General features: G+C 43.4%; 1 protein-coding gene across 1 annotated transcript in view; it reads left to right on the top strand.

Annotated features, from left to right (window-relative positions):
* Positions 1–396: 396 nt before the first annotated feature.
* TMEM39A (transmembrane protein 39A) overlaps positions 397–18,299 on the top strand; it is a 48,653-nt gene continuing 30,750 nt past the window's right edge. Inside the window, exon 1 of the mRNA XM_056560942.1 lies at positions 397–696. The gene's annotated coding sequence lies outside the window, so the exon portion shown is untranslated. The remainder of the gene's footprint in view (positions 697–18,299) is intronic.

Here is an 18,299-nt window from a genome sequence, read left to right as displayed (position 1 = left end):
GAGTTGAAACGTTGTAATGCTGACATGAGATATTAAATCACACTGTTTTTTTGGAGTGCTGCGCCTGTTTTTGGTTTCTGTCTATGGAGGACTTTGATCGAGTCTTTTTTTGGACGCTGGCACCACCATTGTTTGCTGGACTGGATAAGTAGTGCTGCATTATTTTGGGACTATATATATATATATATATATATATATATATATATATATATATATATATATATAAATAAATATATGTCTACATTTATATATATATATATATATATATATATATATGTGTGTGTATATATATATATATATATATATATAACATTTTGATTATAAAAAAACATATATAATAAAAAAATATATATATTTTTCTTGTCATTTACATATATAACATGGATCCAGCTGTGCCACCACCAACATGGCCGCCGGAATTCCCCTTACGCCAACGACGGGAGCCCTTTCGTGCCTACTGAGCATGCGCCGAGCGGTCGCCCACTGATGACGTTATCGCTTCGCTCTGCCACGTCTCTCCTGGGCAGCTGCGGAGAGTAAAGGGAAGAAGAAGAAGAGCCGGGGAGCCCGAGGCTGCAGAAAGACCCCGCTCACCCCCCCAGGACGTGCACCCTGCATGGGCCCAACATGCAGCAGACAGACCCCTGCCAGACACCTGCCCCGACCGATGACTGAGCTTCCGCTGCCCGTCCATGTGTGAGTACCAGCCCAGGCTTACGCTGCTCAGAAAGTGCTCTGCAGCTCTGCACAACTACAACTCCCAGCGTGCTCTGACAGCCGCATTGCTGGGAGATGTAGTTCCACAGGTTGCAGGATAATTGCATAGACATGTGCACACAGTAAACACTATATATACGCTATAGGGCATGCTGGGAGTTGTAGTTGCGCACCAGCTGCAGAAGCACAGGTCGCCCCCTCATAACTTTGTTTCCTAACCAGTGTGCCTCCAGCTGTTGCAGAACTACAATTCCCAGCATGCCCGGACAGCCTTTGGCTGTCCGGGCATGCTGGGAGTTGTAGTTTTGCAACTGCTGGAAGCGCACTGGTTCGGAATCCCAGTAATATGTCAAGGGCATGCTGGGAGTTGTAGTTTCTCGACAGCTGGAGAGACAAAGGTTTCAACCTCATGCCTTATCAATGTTTCGATATGCCAAGTGCATGCTGGGAGTTGTAGTTTCTTGACAGCTGGATAGACACATGGATGCATCCTCTCATACACAAATGTACCAGTATGCAATGTGCATGCTGAGAGTCGTAGTTTCTGTACAGCTGGAGGGACATGGGTTGCATCTTCATAACCCTATCAGTATCCCAGTATGTCTTGAGCATGCTGGGAGTTGTAGTGTCAACAGCTGGAGAGGTATGTGTCTCACCCTTGCACTGTGTCTCAGTATGCCAAGTTCATGCTGGGAGTTGTAGTTGTTAACAGCTGCAGAGGCATAGAATGCATCCTTATAACCTGATCTGTAATCCAGTATAACAAGTCCATGCTGGGAGTTGTAGTTTCTTGACACCGAACAAGGCATATGGATGCATTCTCTTGTACACAGTATACATGCTGGGAGTTGTAGTTTCTTGACAGCTGGTGAGGCAAGGATTACACCTCCAAATACCTTACTTATGTCTCACTGTGCCAACCAAGTGCCTGCTGGGAGTTGTAGTTTCTCAACAGCTGCACGGCGATGCCTCCTCTTATACACCTATGTACCAGTATGTGATGTACATGTTGGGAGTTGTAGTCTCTTAACAGCTGCCAAGGCACAAGTTGCTTCCTTTTACACCTTATCTACGATCCAGCATTACAAGTGCATGCTGGGAGTTGTAGTCTTAACACCTAGAGGCAGGGGTTCCATCCTTGTACACCTTATTTATTTTACTATGCCAAGTACATGCTGGGAGTTGTAGTCTTAATATATAGAGAGGCAGGGGTTCCATCCTTGTACACATTATCTTACTATGCCAAGTACATGGTGGGAATTGTAGTCTAAACACCTAGAGAGGCAGGGGTTCCATCCTTGTACACATTATTTTAGTATGCCAAGTGCATGCTGGGAGTTGTAGTCTTAACACCTAGAGAGGCAGGGGTTCCATCCTTGTACACCTTATTTGTCTTACTTTGCCAAGTACATGCTGAGAGTTGTAGTCTTTCAATAGCTGTGAAGACACAGGTTGCATCCTTATGACCCCATCTATATCCCAGTATGTTATGAGCATGATGGGAGTTGTAGTTTTCAAATATGCACGCAGCAGGGCAGTGTTTTACAGCTAGCATGTCTCCAGCTGTTGCAAAACTGTCCGGGCATGCTGGGAGTTGTAGTTTTGCCACGGCTGGAAGAGGCAGAGATGTAGTCTGCAAGATACAGTATCATCTGTTCCAGTCCAGGATACATTGTAACAAACTCTCAGCACGGGAGAGAGATTTGTGCAGGTTACGACTGGAAACAACTGTAACAAACCCTCAGCTGTAATGCTGCGTTCACACGGCCGTCTGTCCCCGTTTTTTTGTATCCCCGTTTCGGTTGCATTCTTGCAGGTTGTAAACGGATTAAAAACGGTGTTTAAAAAAAAAAAAAACATTCATGTAAATGTTTTTTTTTTTTTTACAATCCGCTTACATCCGTCTGCGCTCATTTCCGTTTTTTTGACGGCAGAAAAAACGGCACATGCAGTATTTTTTTTCCCGTCAGAAAAAAAGGATACAGTAAATTTAACATTGAAGTCTATGGAAAACGCATGAGCCTTTAACCTCATCCGTTTGCATCAGTTTTTTTTCAATGTTTTTTTTTTTATCCGTTTTTACTTCTGAGCAAATTATAATTTTTTGTTTATTAGGCTGCGTTCACACGGCCGGCTGGACCCGTCCAGTTCTTCTCCCGGCAAAAAAAAAAAAAAGGACTTAACGGGGTATTCCAGGCCAAAACTTTTTTTCATATATCAACTGACTCCGGAAAGTTAACCAGATTTGTAAATTACTTCTGTTAAAAAAAAATCTTAATCCTTCCAATAGTTATTAGCTTCTGAAGTTGAGTTGTTGTTTTCTGTCTAACTGCTCTCTGATGACTCGCGTCCCGGGAGCTGTGCAGTTCCTATGGGGATATTCTCCCATCATGCACAGCTCCCGGGACGTAAGTCATCAGAGAGCAGTTAGACAGAAAACTTCAGAAGCTAATAACTATTGGAAGGATTAAGATTTTTTTAACAGAAGTAATTTACAAATCTGTTTAACTTTCCGGAGCCAGTTGATATATCTAAAAAAAAGTTTTGCCCTGAATACCCCTTTAAAAAAACGGACAATAATGGATGCAAACGGATGTTATCCGTCTGGATCCGTTATTGTTCAATTAATAAACAAAAACATTTTTTTTTCTCAGAAGTAAAAACGGATCAAAAAGCGCGTTGAAAAAAAAACGGATGCAAACTGATGACATTAAAGGCTCATCCGTTTTCCATAGACTTCAATTCTAAATTTACTGTATCCGTTTTTTCTTTTTTCTTACGTTTTTTTGACGGGAAAAAAAATACTGCATGTGACGTTTTTTCTGCCGTAAAAAAAAACGGAAATGAGCGTAGACGGGTTGTAAAAAAAAAATCCCATTGACATGAATGGGATCTTTTTATAACTGTCTTTAATTCGTTTACAGCCTGCAAGAATGGAACCGAAACGGGGATAAAAAAAAAAAACGGGGAAAGACGGCCGTATGAACAATAATGTATCGAAAAGGAAAACATCCGTTTGCATCCATTATTGTCCTTTTTTTTTTTTTTAAAGTCCGTTTTTAGGGGAGGGGTCTAGACGGCCCTGTGAACGCAGCCTATAAGACATATTAGATCAGGACAGACGTTTCATGTTCCTATTCACTGACGCAAGCAGAGATCTTAGAATTAGTAAATAATCCACTTCCCTTATTTCCTCCTTCACAAAGTAATAACTTTTTTTTTTTTTTCCTCTGCCTTCGTAACTCTGCTGGGAGTTGTAGTTTCACAGCAGGTTGCGGAGTACCTGCACATATGTATGCATGCAACTGATAGCATGACACAATGCAGCAAATCTCCAGCAGTGTACAGCAGCCTGTAGTGCTGTCACCCAGATCTCCTAAAAAATAAAAAGTAATGCTTGCAGGGGGTGTCAGTTTTCACTGCAGTCCTTGAAATCTGTTCATGAACCAGGAGGCTCAGGATGAACGATGCTGCAAGACCCACAATGTCATATAAGATACATTGTAACAAAGAGTTTAAATGGGAACTCCGGTGGAAAACAACTTTTTTTTTTTTTTTTTTTTTTTTTTTTTTTTTTTTTTTTACTCAACAAGTGCCTGAAAGTAAAACAGATTTGCAAATGACTTCTATTTAAAAATCTTAATTCTTCCAGTACTTATCAGCTGCTGTATGCTCGACAGGAAGTTGTGTAGTTCTTTCCAGTCCTGTCCGTGTCAGGAACTGTCCAGAGCAGGAGAGGTTTGCTATGGGGATTTGCTCCTGCTCTGGACAGTTCCTGACACAGACAAAGGTGTCAGCAGAGAGCACTGTGGTCGGACTGAATAGAAATTCAAAAAAGAAAAGAACTTCCTGTGGCGCATACAGCAGCTGATAAGTACTGGAAGGATTAAGATTTTTAAATAGACGTCATTTACAAATCTGTTTAACTTTCTGGCATCAGTTGATTTAAAAACATTTTTTTTACCGCTGGAGTACCCCTTTAATGCTCCCTTTGTTATTCCTACCTATGTGTGAGTCTTCACTGTGTTTTCTTGCATTCCGTTCGTGAACCAGGAGGCTCAGGATGAACGATGCTGCAAGACCCACAATGTCATATAAGATACATTGTAACAAAGAGTTTAAAGGGGTATTCCGGTGGAAAACAACTTTTTTTTTTTTTTTTTTTACTCAACAAGTGCCTGAAAGTAAAACAGATTTGCAAATGACTTCTATTTAAAAATCTTAATTCTTCCAGTACTTATCAGCTGCTGTATGCTCGACAGGAAGTTGTGTAGTTCTTTCCAGTCCTGTCCGTGTCAGGAACTGTCCAGAGCAGGAGAGGTTTGCTATGGGGATTTGCTCCTGCTCTGGACAGTTCCTGACACAGACAAAGGTGTCAGCACAGAGCACTGTGGTCGGACTGAATAGAAATTCAAAAATGAAAAGAACTTCCTGTGGAGCATACAGCATCTGATAAGTACTGGAAGGATTAAGATTTTTAAATAGACGTCATTTACAAATCTGTTTAACTTTCTGGCACCAGTTGATTTAAAAAAAATTTTTTTTACCACTGGAGTACCCCTTTAATGCTCCCTTTGTTATTCCTACCTATGTGTGAGTCTTCACTGCAGTTCTTGCATTCCGTTCGTGAACCAGGAGGCTCAGGATGAACGATGCTGTAAGACCCACAATGTCATATAAGATACATTGTAACACAAGGAGTTTCCTTCTCCCCCCCCCCGTGATGCCTACCTATGTGTCAGTCTTCACTGTGTTTTCTTACATTCCGTTCATGAACCAGGAGGCTCGGGATGAGCAGTGCATGACTTAAGTCACTGGCATACGTGAAGGCGTTGTAGAGGGAGATTGTGTCTGGCAGCATTGCTCATCCTGAGCCTCCTGGTTCATGAACAGAATGCAAGAAGTACAGTGAAGCCTGACACTACCGCAGAGGGAGAATGTAACACTCTGTATCAGTCTTTACTTCTTCTTGCATTCTATATATGAACCAGGAGGCTCAGGATGGGTGACACTGCCAGACACCTCATGCCAAGTCCTATTGTGACAGAGAAGGTTACACTTTTCGCTCTGCAACACAACACCTACGTGTGTGTCAGTCATCACTGCGTTTCTTGCATACTATTCATGAACCAGGCAGCTCAGGATGAACATTGCTACCAGACCCTAAGTCCTACTGTTACAGGGAAGGTGCTTGCATTCTTTCTCTGCAGGTTTGACGGTCTTTACTGTATTTCTTGCATTTTATTCATGAACCAGGAGGCTCAGGATGAGCAGTGCATGGCGTAAAAGTCACTGACACACGTGCGGGCATTGTAGAGGGGGATTGTAACTCTCTAATCCAGTGTTTCCCAACCAGGGCGCCTCCAGCTGTTGCAAAACTACAACTCCCAGCATGCCCGGACAGCCTTTGGCTGTCCGGGCATGCTGGGAGTTGTAGTTTTGCAACAGCTGGAGGCACCCTGGTTGGGAAACACTGCTCTAAACCAATGACACTCAGAATCTGGCTGTGTTGTTCATTCTGGTTTGTGAATAGAATGCGAGAAATACGGTAAAGACTGACGCCCCTGCAGGCATTGTAACTCTCTGCACCAGTCTTTGTTTTATTTCTTACATTCTGTTCATGAACCAGGAGGCTCAGGATGAGCAATGCTAGAAGACCCTGCATGCCATCTAAGTCCTACTGTTACAGGGAAGGTGCTTGCATTCTCTATGTGCAGGCATCACAGTCTTTACTGTATTTCTTGCATTTTATTCATGAACCAGGAGGCTCAGGATGAGCAGTGCATGGCATAAAAGTCACTGATAAATGTGCGGGCATTGTAGAGGGGGATTGTACCTCTCTAATAAAGTGTTTCCCAACCAGGGCGCCTCCAGCTGTTGCAAAACTACAACTCCCAGCATGCCCGGACAGCCAAAAAGTTGTAGTTTTGAAACAGCTGGAGGCGCCCTGTTTGGGAAACACTGCTCTAAACCAATGACACTCAGAATCTGGCTGTGTTGTTCATTCTGGGGGTCCTGGTTTGTGAATAGAATGCGAGAAATACGGTAAAGACTGACACCCCTGCAGGCATTGTAACTCTCTGCACCAGTCTTTGTTTTATTTCTTACATTCTGTTCATGAACCAGGAGGCTCAGGATGAGCAATGTTGCCAGACCCTACATGCCATCTAAGTCCTATTGAGGGTGCGTTCACACTGAGTAATCCAAGAGGAATTTACTCGAGTAATTCCTCTTGAGTTCGCCGCTTAGAAATAATTAACACCCGCTTTGCCATTGACTTAAACGTATTTTACTCTGCGCAGTTCACACTGCGTAAATTCCGCTCGCGGAATTCCGTTCCGCTGGAAGAAAGAACATGTTCATTCTTCTTGCGGAATACGCGAGCAGAAATTCATTGAAGTCAATGGTAAAAAAAAATTCCGCTTGGAATCATTTCCGTGCGGAATTTGCGTTAAATTTGCGCAGAAATTCCGTACGAAAAAATAAATAAATAAATAAATAAATAGAATGGGAAATTCCAATTGGTGGTTGTAGTCCAGCAAAAAATAAAAAACTGTTTCCTCCTACATTCCGCGCGGAATTAACGCAGAATTCCATGCGGAATATAGGAGGAAACTTTTTTTATTTTATTTTTTTTTATTTAATTTATTTACCGTATTAATTTTTATTTTGCTGCACTACAACCACCAATTGGAATTTCCCTTTTTATTTATTTATTTTCGGACGGAATTTCCACGCAAATTCCGAGTGGAAACGATTTCAGGTGGAAACATTTTTACCATGGACTTCAATGGACTTTTTCTGCTCGCGTATTCCGCAAAATTTGCGCAAATTTTGTTGCGGGAAAAAAAAAACGTAAATTCTGCGGCGGAGTTTTTACGCAAGGATTCCTCTGCTATTCAGTGTGAACGCACCTTGTTACAGGGGAGGAGCTTACATTCTCTATCTGCACTAGTGTCAGTCTTTACTGTATTTTTTGCATTTTATTCATGAACCTGGAGGCTCAGGATGAGCAGTGATTAGAGATGAGCGAACTTACAGTAAATTCGATTCGTCACGAACTTCTCGGCTCGGCAGTTGATGATTTATCCTGCATAAATTAGTTCAGCCTTCAGGTGCTCCAGTGGGCTGGAAAAGGTGGATACAGTCCTAGGAAAGAGTCTCCTAGGACTGTATCCACCTTTTCCAGCCCATCGGAGCACCTGAAAGCTGAACTAATTTATGCAGGATAAATCATCAACTGCCGAGCCGAGAAGTTCGTGACGAATCGAATTTACTGTAAGTTCGCTCATCTCTAGCAGTGATGCCAGACCTCGTATTCTGTCTGACACTAGTGCAGGAGGGACAATGCGAGGACTTAGACAGAATACCAGGTCTGGTGTCACTGCTCATCCTGCGCCTCCTGGTTCATGAATAGAATGCAAGAAAAAAAAAAAGCAAAGACTGGTGCAGAGAGTTCCATTGTCAGTCTTCACTATATTTCTTCTATTCAATTCAAGTGTTATGTGTAACTCCCGGCAACAGTAGAACTTGACATGTGGGGTGTGGCAACATTGCTCATCCTGAGCTTCCTGGTGCATAAATAGAATGCAAGAAATAAAGCAGAGATCGGTGCAGAGAGTTACAATGCCTGCAGGGGTGTCAGTCTGCACTGTATTTCTCACATTCTATTCACAAACCAATAAGAAATGCGTCCAGACTCTGCGCGTCATTGGTGCAGAGCGTTACAATCCCCCTCTACAATGCCCGCACGTGTGTCAGTGACTTTTATGCCATGCGCTGCTCATCCTGAGCCTCCTGGTTCACGAATACAATGTAAGAAATACAGTAAAGTCTGTGACGCCTGCAGATAGAGAATGCAAGCACCTTCCCTGTAACAGTAGGACTTAGATGGCATGCAGGGTCTGGTAGCATTGCTCATCCTGAGCCTCCTGGTTCATGAATAGTATCTAAGAAATAAAACAAAGACTGGTGCAGAGAGTTACAATGCCTGCAGGGGTGTCAGTCTTTACCGTATTTCTCGCATTCTATTCACAAACCAGGACCCCCGGAATGAACAACAAATCCAGATTCTGAGTGTCATTGGTTTAGAGCAATGTTTCCCAAACAGGGCGCCTCCAGCTGTTGCAAAACTACAACTTTTTGGGTGTCCGGGCATGCTGGGAGTTGTAGTTTTGCAACAGCTGGAGGTGCCCTTGTTGGGAAACACTGGATTAGAGAGGTACAATCCCGCACTACAATGCCCGCACATGTGTCAGTGACTTTTATGCCATGCACTGCTCATCCTGAGCCTCCTGGTTCATGAATAAAATGCAAGGAATACAGTAAAGACTGTGACGCCTGCACATAGAGAATGCAAGCACCTCCCCTGTAACAGTAGGACTTAGATGGCATGCAGGGTCTTCTAGCATTGCTCATCCTGAGCCTCCTGGTTCATGAATAGAATCTAAGAAATAAAACAAAGACTGGTGCAGAGAGTTACAAGACAGACAGATTCTAAATGTCATTGGTTTAGAGCAGTGTTTCCCAACCAGGGCGCCTCCAGCTGTTGCAAAACTACAACTCCCAGCATGCCCGGACAGCCGAAGGCTGTCCGGGCATGCTGGGAGTTGTAGTTTTGCAACAGCTGGAGGCGCCCTGGTTGGGAAACACTGGTTTAGAGAGTTACAATCCCCCTCTACAATGCCCGCATGTGTGTCAGTGACTTTTATGCCACGCACTGCTCATCCTGAGCCTCCTGGTTCATGAATAAAATGCAAGAAATACAGTAAAGACTGACACCAGTGCAGGGGGACAATGTGAGGACTTGGACAGAATACAATGTCCGGCATCACTACTCATCCTGAGCCTCCTGGTTCATGAACAGAATGCAAGAAATACAGCAAAGACTGACACTAGTGCAGGGGGGGGGGGGGGACAATACGAGGTCTGGCGTCATTGCTCATCCTGAGCCTCCTGGTTCACGAACAGAATGCAAGAAATACAGTAAAGACTACGCCCTCGCATTCTCCCCCTGCACGCGTGTCAGTCTTTACTGTATTTCTTGCATTCCATTCTTGAACCTGAAGGCTGTCAGGGCATGCTGGGAGTTGTAGTTTGGCAACAGGTTGTAGATCACTGGTCTGTAGAATAAAACCTTTATATCATCACTAATCGCTGTTGCTCCGTTGAGCAGAGCCGAGCGCGCTCCACTGTGTCAGTCCTCAATGCAAAGATCTTTCATTCTATTCCTGAACATGGAAGTTCTGCACAGTATGCTGGTGTGCCGGGCATGCTGGGAGTTGTAGTTCTTCAACAGTTTAGAAATCACTGGTCTATAGAATCAAATCTCTCCCCTCCTCCTCCTATTTCTCTTTGCTATTCCAGTGTGTCAGTCTTCACCTCAACTCGCATTCTATTCCTGAACCTGGGAGCTCAGGATGAGCTGAGGTGCGCAGTACTCTTCCGAGGTGCACGGGATGAGAAGATACAGAGAGTGAAAAGAAACGCGCTTCGGTGCTCGGCTCTGCTCAACGGAGCAGCAGCGCTTACTGACTATATCGGGTTTCATTCTATAGACCAGTAGTCTCCAACCTGCGGACCTCCAGATGTTGCAAAACTACAACTCCCAGCATGCCCGGACAGCCGTTGGCTTTCCTCTGTAGCCTACAGCTGCTAATAAGTACTGGAAGGATTAAGATTTTTTAATAGAAGTCATTTACAAAATGGTAAAATTTTTATGGCACCAGTTGATTAAAAAAAAATAAACATAAAATAAAAATTTCCACTGGAGTACCCTTTTAAACAGATTTGTAAATTACTACTATTTAAAAATCTTAATCCTTCTAGTACTTATCTGCTGCTGTATGTTCCAGAGGAAGTTCTCTTCTTTTTGAACTTCCTCTCTGTCTGACCACAGTGCTCTCTGCTGACACCTCTGTCCATGTCAGGAACTGTCCGGAGTAGGAGAGGATTGCTATGGGGATTGGCTCCTACTCTGGACAGTTCCTGACATGGACAGAGGTGGCTGCAGAGAGCACTGTGGTCAAACTGAAAATAACTTCAAAAAGAAGAGAACTTCCTGTGGAACATACAGCATCTGATAAGTACTGGAAGGATTAAGATCTTTAAATAGAAGTAATTTACAAATCTGTTTAACTTTCTGGCACCAGTTGATTTAAAAAAATAAATAAATAAAAAAAATAAATTTAAAAAATTCCACCGGAGTACCCCTTTAACGACATCGGACGTAAATGTACGTCCTGGTTTAGCGTAAAAAAAAAGTAACAAAAAAAGGTGGAAAATCCCCTCCCCCAATAAAAATGAAAATTGTCAGTTTTTCCCATTTTACCCCCAAAAAGCGTAATTTTTTTTTTTAATAAACATATTTGGTATCGCCGCGTGCGTAAATGTCCGAACTATCAAAATATTATGTAGAAATTATAAATAAAAAATATTTATGTGAACCAGTCCTCAAAAGCACAGGGGAGAGAAAAAGGAAAAGACTAGTGGAGATGGGATCCAAGAAATGGTCTTTATTATATAAAAAGGATATATATGACCAATCGCCTAGCAGGGCCCTTGCTAAAGGCGAATGGAATATACTGGGTAAAAAATAGATATAATAAAAAATACAGAATATAGTAGGATTAAAATGAGATAAATATGATGGGTAAGTAGCACCAAAGAAAATTCATTAATTAAATATCTGCTGCATATATCAGGAGAAAACGTTCTCAGTCCATATAATTCATAGGGATATTTCAATGAAAAATCCACAAGAAATGTCCAGAATGAAAAGTCCCAATTAGTTTGGGTGTGTCCGGAGTAACGATATATGGTAGTGAGTGTAGCCACAATAGCTACAATAGGAAATTCATGGACAGGTAATGCAGACAATGTGGCAAACACTGTCAGCGATGAAGATGTCGAGTCTCGGTGCACAGCACCACTCACCCTCCTTTGGAGTCCTCAGGTCCGGGCTGGCACGGCTGAGTCCGGCACTCTGGATATCAATGCCCGCCTGGGTGGATGGCTGAATCTCCGGGGGTCCGAGTGTCCTGGGCTGGCACGGGAGGCGTCCGGCCTTGGGGAGGATGATGTCCAGGAGTAACTCTGCCGACCGGGGCTGTGAGAGGATGCAGGTAACAGGTGGTGCGGATTGCACGTATGAATAAGGTGCTAACAGCGCGCGTGCAGCAGTGGTCCCGGAATCGTGGGCATCCAGCTGTTGCAATTGGAATATGGCAGATACAGTCTATTTGAAGTGATATACACTTATGGATAAGGTGCAGATAATGGGCTAGACGCGTTTCAAGGCCGCGGGCCTTTTCTTCAGTTCAGTTCACACACCTATAGCTACTGAAGAAAAGGCCCGCGGCCTTGAAACGCGTCTAGCCCATTATCTGCACCTTATCCATAAGTGTATATCACTTCAAATAGACTGTATCTGCCATATTCCAATTGCAACAGCTGGATGCCCACGATTCCGGGACCACTGCTGCACGCGCGCTGTTAGCACCTTATTCATACGTGCAATCTGCACCACCTGTTACCTGCATCCTCTCACAGCCCCGGTCGGCAGAGTTACTCCTGGACATCATCCTCCCCAAGGCCGGACGCCTCCCGTGCCAGCCCAGGACACTCGGACCCCCGGAGATTCAGCCATTCACCCAGCATACCACCCAGGCGGGCATTGATATCCAGAGTGCCGGACTCAGCCGTGCCAGCCCGGACCTGAGGACTCCAAAGGAGGGTGAGTGGTGCTGTGCACCGAGACTCGACATCTTCATCGCTGACAGTGTTTGCCACATTGTCTGCATTACCTGTCCATGAATTTCCTATTGTAGCTATTGTCGCTACATTCACTACCATATATACCGTTACTCCGGACACACCCAAACTAATTGGGACTTTTCATTCTGGACATTTCTTGTGGATTTTTCATTGAAATATCCCTATGAATTACATGGACTGAGAACGTTTTCTCCTGATATATGCAGCAGATATTTAATTAATGAATTTTCTTTGGTGCTACTTACCCATCGTATTTATCTCATTTTAATCCTACTATATTCTGTATTTTTTATTATATCTATTTTTTACCCAGTATATTCCATTCGCCTTTAGCAAGGGCCCTGCTAGGCGATTGGTCATATATATCCTTTTTATATAATAAAGACCATTTCTTGGATCCCATCTCCACTAGTCTTTTCCTTTTTCTCTCCCCTGTGCTTTTGAGGACTGGTTCACATAAATATTTTATATTTATAATTTCCACATGTTACATTAGGCCTTTTGGGTGAAGGCAACACCTTTAACCTCAAGCACATTATTTCTTTTATCCTAAGTGAGCTACACATATTTTACATATCAAAATATTATGTTAATGATCCCGTACAGTGAATGGCGTAAATGTAAAAAATTTAAAAAGTCCACAAATCCTTCTTTTTTGTCACATTTTATTCAAAAAAATTAATCAAAAATGATCTAAAAGTTTTATATATGCAAATGTGGTATCTAAAAAAAAAGTACAGATGACGGCACAAAAAATGAGCCCTCATACCGCCCTATATACGGAAAAATGAAAAAGTTATAGGTGGTCAAAATAGGGCGATTTTAGATTACTGATTTTGTACAAAAAGTTTTTGATTTTTTTTAAGCGGTACAAAAATATAAAAGTATCTAGCCATGGGGATCATTTTAATCGTATTGACCCACAGAATAAAGAACACGTCATTTCTACCGTAAATTGTACAGTGTGAAAACAAAACCCTCCAAAATGTGCAAAATTTAGGTTTTCATTTATTTCATTTCATTTTTTTTTTGGGTTCGCCGTACATTTTATGGTAAAATGAGAGGTTTCCTTACAAAGTACAATTGGTCACGCAAAAAACAAGCCCTTATATGGGTCTGTAGATGGAAGTATAAAGGAGTTATGGATTTTAGAAGGCGAGGAGGAAAAAACGAAAACGCAAAAATAAAACTGGCCTGGTCCTTGAGGTGAAAATGGGCTTGGTCATTAAGGGGTTAAGCACTGCTGCTCCGTTGAGCAGAGCCAAGTGTGCGGCAAACTCCTCGAAAGCAGGCGTGTTTTTATTTTTTTTTATTTCGTAACATGTTATTATCCGGATAAACTAAACCGCAATTATCACCAAGACATGAAGACTTCCAAGGACTCGGCCCAGACGCTGACTACACTACATGACTCAGGGGGGGCCGAGGTGGTGCCAAAAAAAGTATGGCCGCCCACCCCTCTGTACCCTAGTTGGGGGGGGCGAGGATGACTAATAAAGACCCTCATGCAAATCGCCATCTGCGTCGGTGTTTGCGCACTTATTTTAGGCAGAGAGGATGCCCTACACTTAGCCGTAGTTTTCCTACTTGCTGATGGTTTCCAGGTAGCAGCACGTGTGTTTGCCTTAAAGGGGTACTCCGAAAAAAACGTTCCGAACGCTTGGAGCGGGCGGCAGGGGTTGTGATGTTGCGGCCATGCCCCTTTGTGACATCACGACCACGCCCCCTCAATGCATTGAGCGTTGGGTGCCGGCGCTGGGGGTCGGGACATCACAACCACGCCCCCTCAATGCAAGTCTTTGGGAGGGGGCGTGGCGACCGCCACGCCCCCTCCCAAAGACTTGCATTGAGGATGCGTGGTCGTGATGTCACGCCACCCAGCGTTCTAAACGAACGCTGGGTGCAGCGCAGAGATTGCGGGAGTCCCAGCTGCAAGACCCCCAGCGATCAGACACCTTATCCCCTATCCTTTGGATAGTGGATAAGATGTCTAGGGGCGGAGTACCCCTTTAAGACTTTACGATTGAATTGCTCTCCTATAGAACTCAATGGGAATTGTGTAGACCGGTAATATATACGCTGCAGGGTGACAGGATCGGGCGCCGGGCCCTCAGGTAGGGCCGACATGACGTCTGTTGTAGAGATAAGTCTCTCCCGGGTGACGGCTCACAATGATTGTTTGTTTGTCTTGGGAGTCGCTGGTGACCTCATGTATTCACCACTTCCCATGACTTAAAGGGGAATTATCCGACTATTAGGGATTATATATGATCGCACATCTATGAGATACAGCTGATAAATGTAGTGCGCCTGCTGCACAGTATCACCTAACACATACACAAGTGGGGTCACTGTGTACATACATTACATTACTTATCCTGTACTGATCCTGAGTTATATCCTGTATTATACTCCAGGGCTGTACTCACTATTCTGCTGGTGAGCTCACTGTGTACATACATTACATTACTTATCCTGTACTGATCCTGAGTTATATCCTGTATTATACTCCAGAGCAGCACTCACTATTCTGCTGGTGAGGTCACTGTGTACATACATTACATTACTTATCCTGTACTGATCCTGAGTTATATCCTGTATTATACTCCAGGGCTGTACTCACTATTCTGCTGGTGAGGTCACTGTGTATATACATTACATTACTTATCCTGTACTGATCCTGAGTTATATCCTGTATTATACTCCAGAGCTGTACTCACTATTCTGCTGGTGGGGTCAATGTGTACGTACATTACTTATCCTGTACTGATCCTGAGTTATACCCTGTATTATACTCCAGAGCAGCACTCACTATTCTGCTGGTGGGGTCACTGTGTACATACATTACTTATCCTGTACTGATCCTGAGTTATATCCTGTATTATACTCCAGGGCTGTACTCACTATTCTGCTGGTGAGGTCACTGTGTATATACATTACATTACTTATCCTGTACTGATCCTGAGTTATATCCTGTATTATACTCCAGAGCTGTACTCACTATTCTGCTGGTGGGGTCAATGTGTACGTACATTACTTATCCTGTACTGATCCTGAGTTATACCCTGTATTATACTCCAGAGCAGCACTCACTATTCTGCTGGTGGGGTCACTGTGTACATACATTACTTATCCTGTACTGATCCTGAGTTATATCCTGTATTATACTCCAGAGCTGTACTCACTATTCTGCTGGTGAGATCACTGTGTACATACATTACATTACTTATCCTGTACTGATCCTGAGTTATACCCTGTATTATACTCCAGAGCAGCACTCACTATTCTGCTGATGGGGTCACTGTGTACATACATTACTTATCCTGTACTGATCCTGAGTTATATCCTGTATTATACTCCAGAGCTGTACTCACTATTCTGCTGGTGGGGTCACTGTGTACATACATTACATTACTTATCCTGTACTGATCCTGAGTTATATCCTGTATTATACTCCAGAGCTGTACTCACTATTCTGCTGGTGAGGTCACTGTGTACATACATTACATTCCTTATCCTGTACTGATCCTGAGTTATATCCTGTATTATACCCCAGAGCTGTACTCACTATTCTGCTGGTGAGGTCACTGTGTACATACATTACAATACTTATCCTGTACTGATCCTGAGTTATATCCTGTATTATACCCCAGAGCTGTACTCACTATTCTGCTGGTGAGGTCACTGTGTACATACATTACATTCCTTATCCTGTACTGATCCTGAGTTATATCCTGTATTATACCCCAGAGCTGTACTCACTATTCTGCTGGTGAGGTCACTGTGTACATACATTACATTACTTATCCTGTACTGATCCTGAGTTATATCCTGTATTATACTCCAGAGCTGTACTCACTATTCTGCTGGTGAGGTCACTGTGTACATACATTACAATACTTATCCTGTACTAATCCTGAGTTATATCCTGTATTATACCCCAGAGCTGTACTCACTATTCTGCTGGTGAGGTCACTGTGTACATACATTACATTCCTTATCCTGTACTGATCCTGAGTTATATCCTGTATTATACTCCAGAGCAGCACAGTGATGTGAAGGGGGCATTACTGGTCCTGTCCCGGGCTGACAGGAGGGGAGGGAAGAGCAGGGATGGAGTAGACTGGTTTCAGAGCCTGTGATGTGACGTCACAGCTTACAAGGCAATCAGCACCACTGACATGGAGAGATCTCTGCACTATGGCAAATAACATTATATTAGTAAGTTGATTTATTATACTTTTCTGACACTGTACACTGGTTGTTTCCTTCACTGGACATCCCCTTTATGGGAAGACAAAAAAATGTATAGCTGGGAAGTTCAGATCATTGATGACCTGATGAGGGAGGAAGATGATGGCTTTTCCCTCTCCCCAGAATTCAGTAGAACCCAATGTAAATGTAGCTGGGACTAAGATAAGATGTAGAATTTATATATTTATAAAAAATTAAAAAAAATTCTGCAGCCTGCAGCAAATTATGTATGTGTGAACTTACCCCTAGGCCGTGTTCACACCACAGAATTTCCAAGTCGAATCTGGCGGGAATTTTCTGCTCGGAAATTCCATTGCTGCATCGTCCCGTTGTTTTTAATGGGATTCTGCTGCACCATGCACAGGGTCTCAGAGTCCTTTCACATTTTGTGTGCGTTCGCAGCGGAAAATATGCAGTGGATTTTGTTACTAATGACTTTGAATTGGTCAGCAGAAAATCTGCAGTAGTGGGAGATTGAATTCTGCTGCCGTAAATTTTTCTGGAGCCTCGAAGAGCCCTCCCCCCCCGCCCCGATTCACAATAGCAGTGAGTAACACGCTGTTGTCTGGCAATAAAATTCGCCCATGTGAACGATCCCCAGCAAGCTGATAATTTTCAGCTTTTCTGATGCTTATTTTCAGCTTTTTTTTCTTTCTGATGCTTATTTTCTGCTGAAAATTCAATCCATTGTAAACAGACATTTAGGGTATGTTCACACGTGCAGATTTTTGCTGCAGATTTTCTGCTGCAGATTTTGCTGCCCATTGACTTAAATGGACAGCAAAATCGGGTTAAGCAAATCTCCAGATCTGCAGCAGATTTTCTGTTGCAGATTTTACTGCCCATTGACTTTAATGGGAAGCAAAATGGGGTTTAGCAAATCTCTGGATCTGCAGCAATCAATACACACGTGTGAATACACCCTTAGGGCTCATTCACACGAGCAGATTTCTTTGCGTGTTTCCCACTGCGCGTTTGAAACGGGGCGGTCTCTCCACGGCTGTCTGCAGCGGATTTTCAGCTGCGGAAAATCCGCCGTAGACCCTATTAACTTCAATGGGGCTTGTGGTGAAAATTCTGCGAAAATATGCTGCGGTCAGCTGCGGAGAGCCTGCCCCTCTTCAAACACGCAGCAGGAAACCTGCAAATAAATCCTCTCGTGTGAACGAGCCCTTATGGCAAGATTCCTTAAAGGGGTACTCCGCTGCTCAGCGTTTAGAACAAACTGTTCCGAACAGTGGAGATGGTGGCGGGAGCTTGTGACGTCATAGCCCCGTCCCCTCATGACATCACGCCCCACCCTCTCAATGCAAGTCTATGTGAGGGGGCGTGACAGCCGTCACGCCCCCTCCCATAGACTTGCATTGAGGAGGTGGGGCTTTGACATCATGAGAGGGCGTGGCTAAGACATCACAAGCTCCCAGCTCCTACGTTCAGAACAGTTTGTTCCAAACGCTGAGCAGCAGAGTACCCCTTTAAGGAGAACACCGGAATATAAAAATTGTCCCCCATACTGCCGGCAGTAAAAAAAAAAAAAAAAGATGCACATACCT

The sequence above is a fragment of the Hyla sarda genome, chromosome 2 (assembly GCF_029499605.1).
Source record: "Hyla sarda isolate aHylSar1 chromosome 2, aHylSar1.hap1, whole genome shotgun sequence".
NCBI classification, from domain to species: domain Eukaryota; kingdom Metazoa; phylum Chordata; class Amphibia; order Anura; family Hylidae; genus Hyla; species Hyla sarda.
The sequence above is the reverse complement of the archived record's forward strand: the minus strand, read 5'-3'. Positions and strand labels throughout refer to the sequence as shown.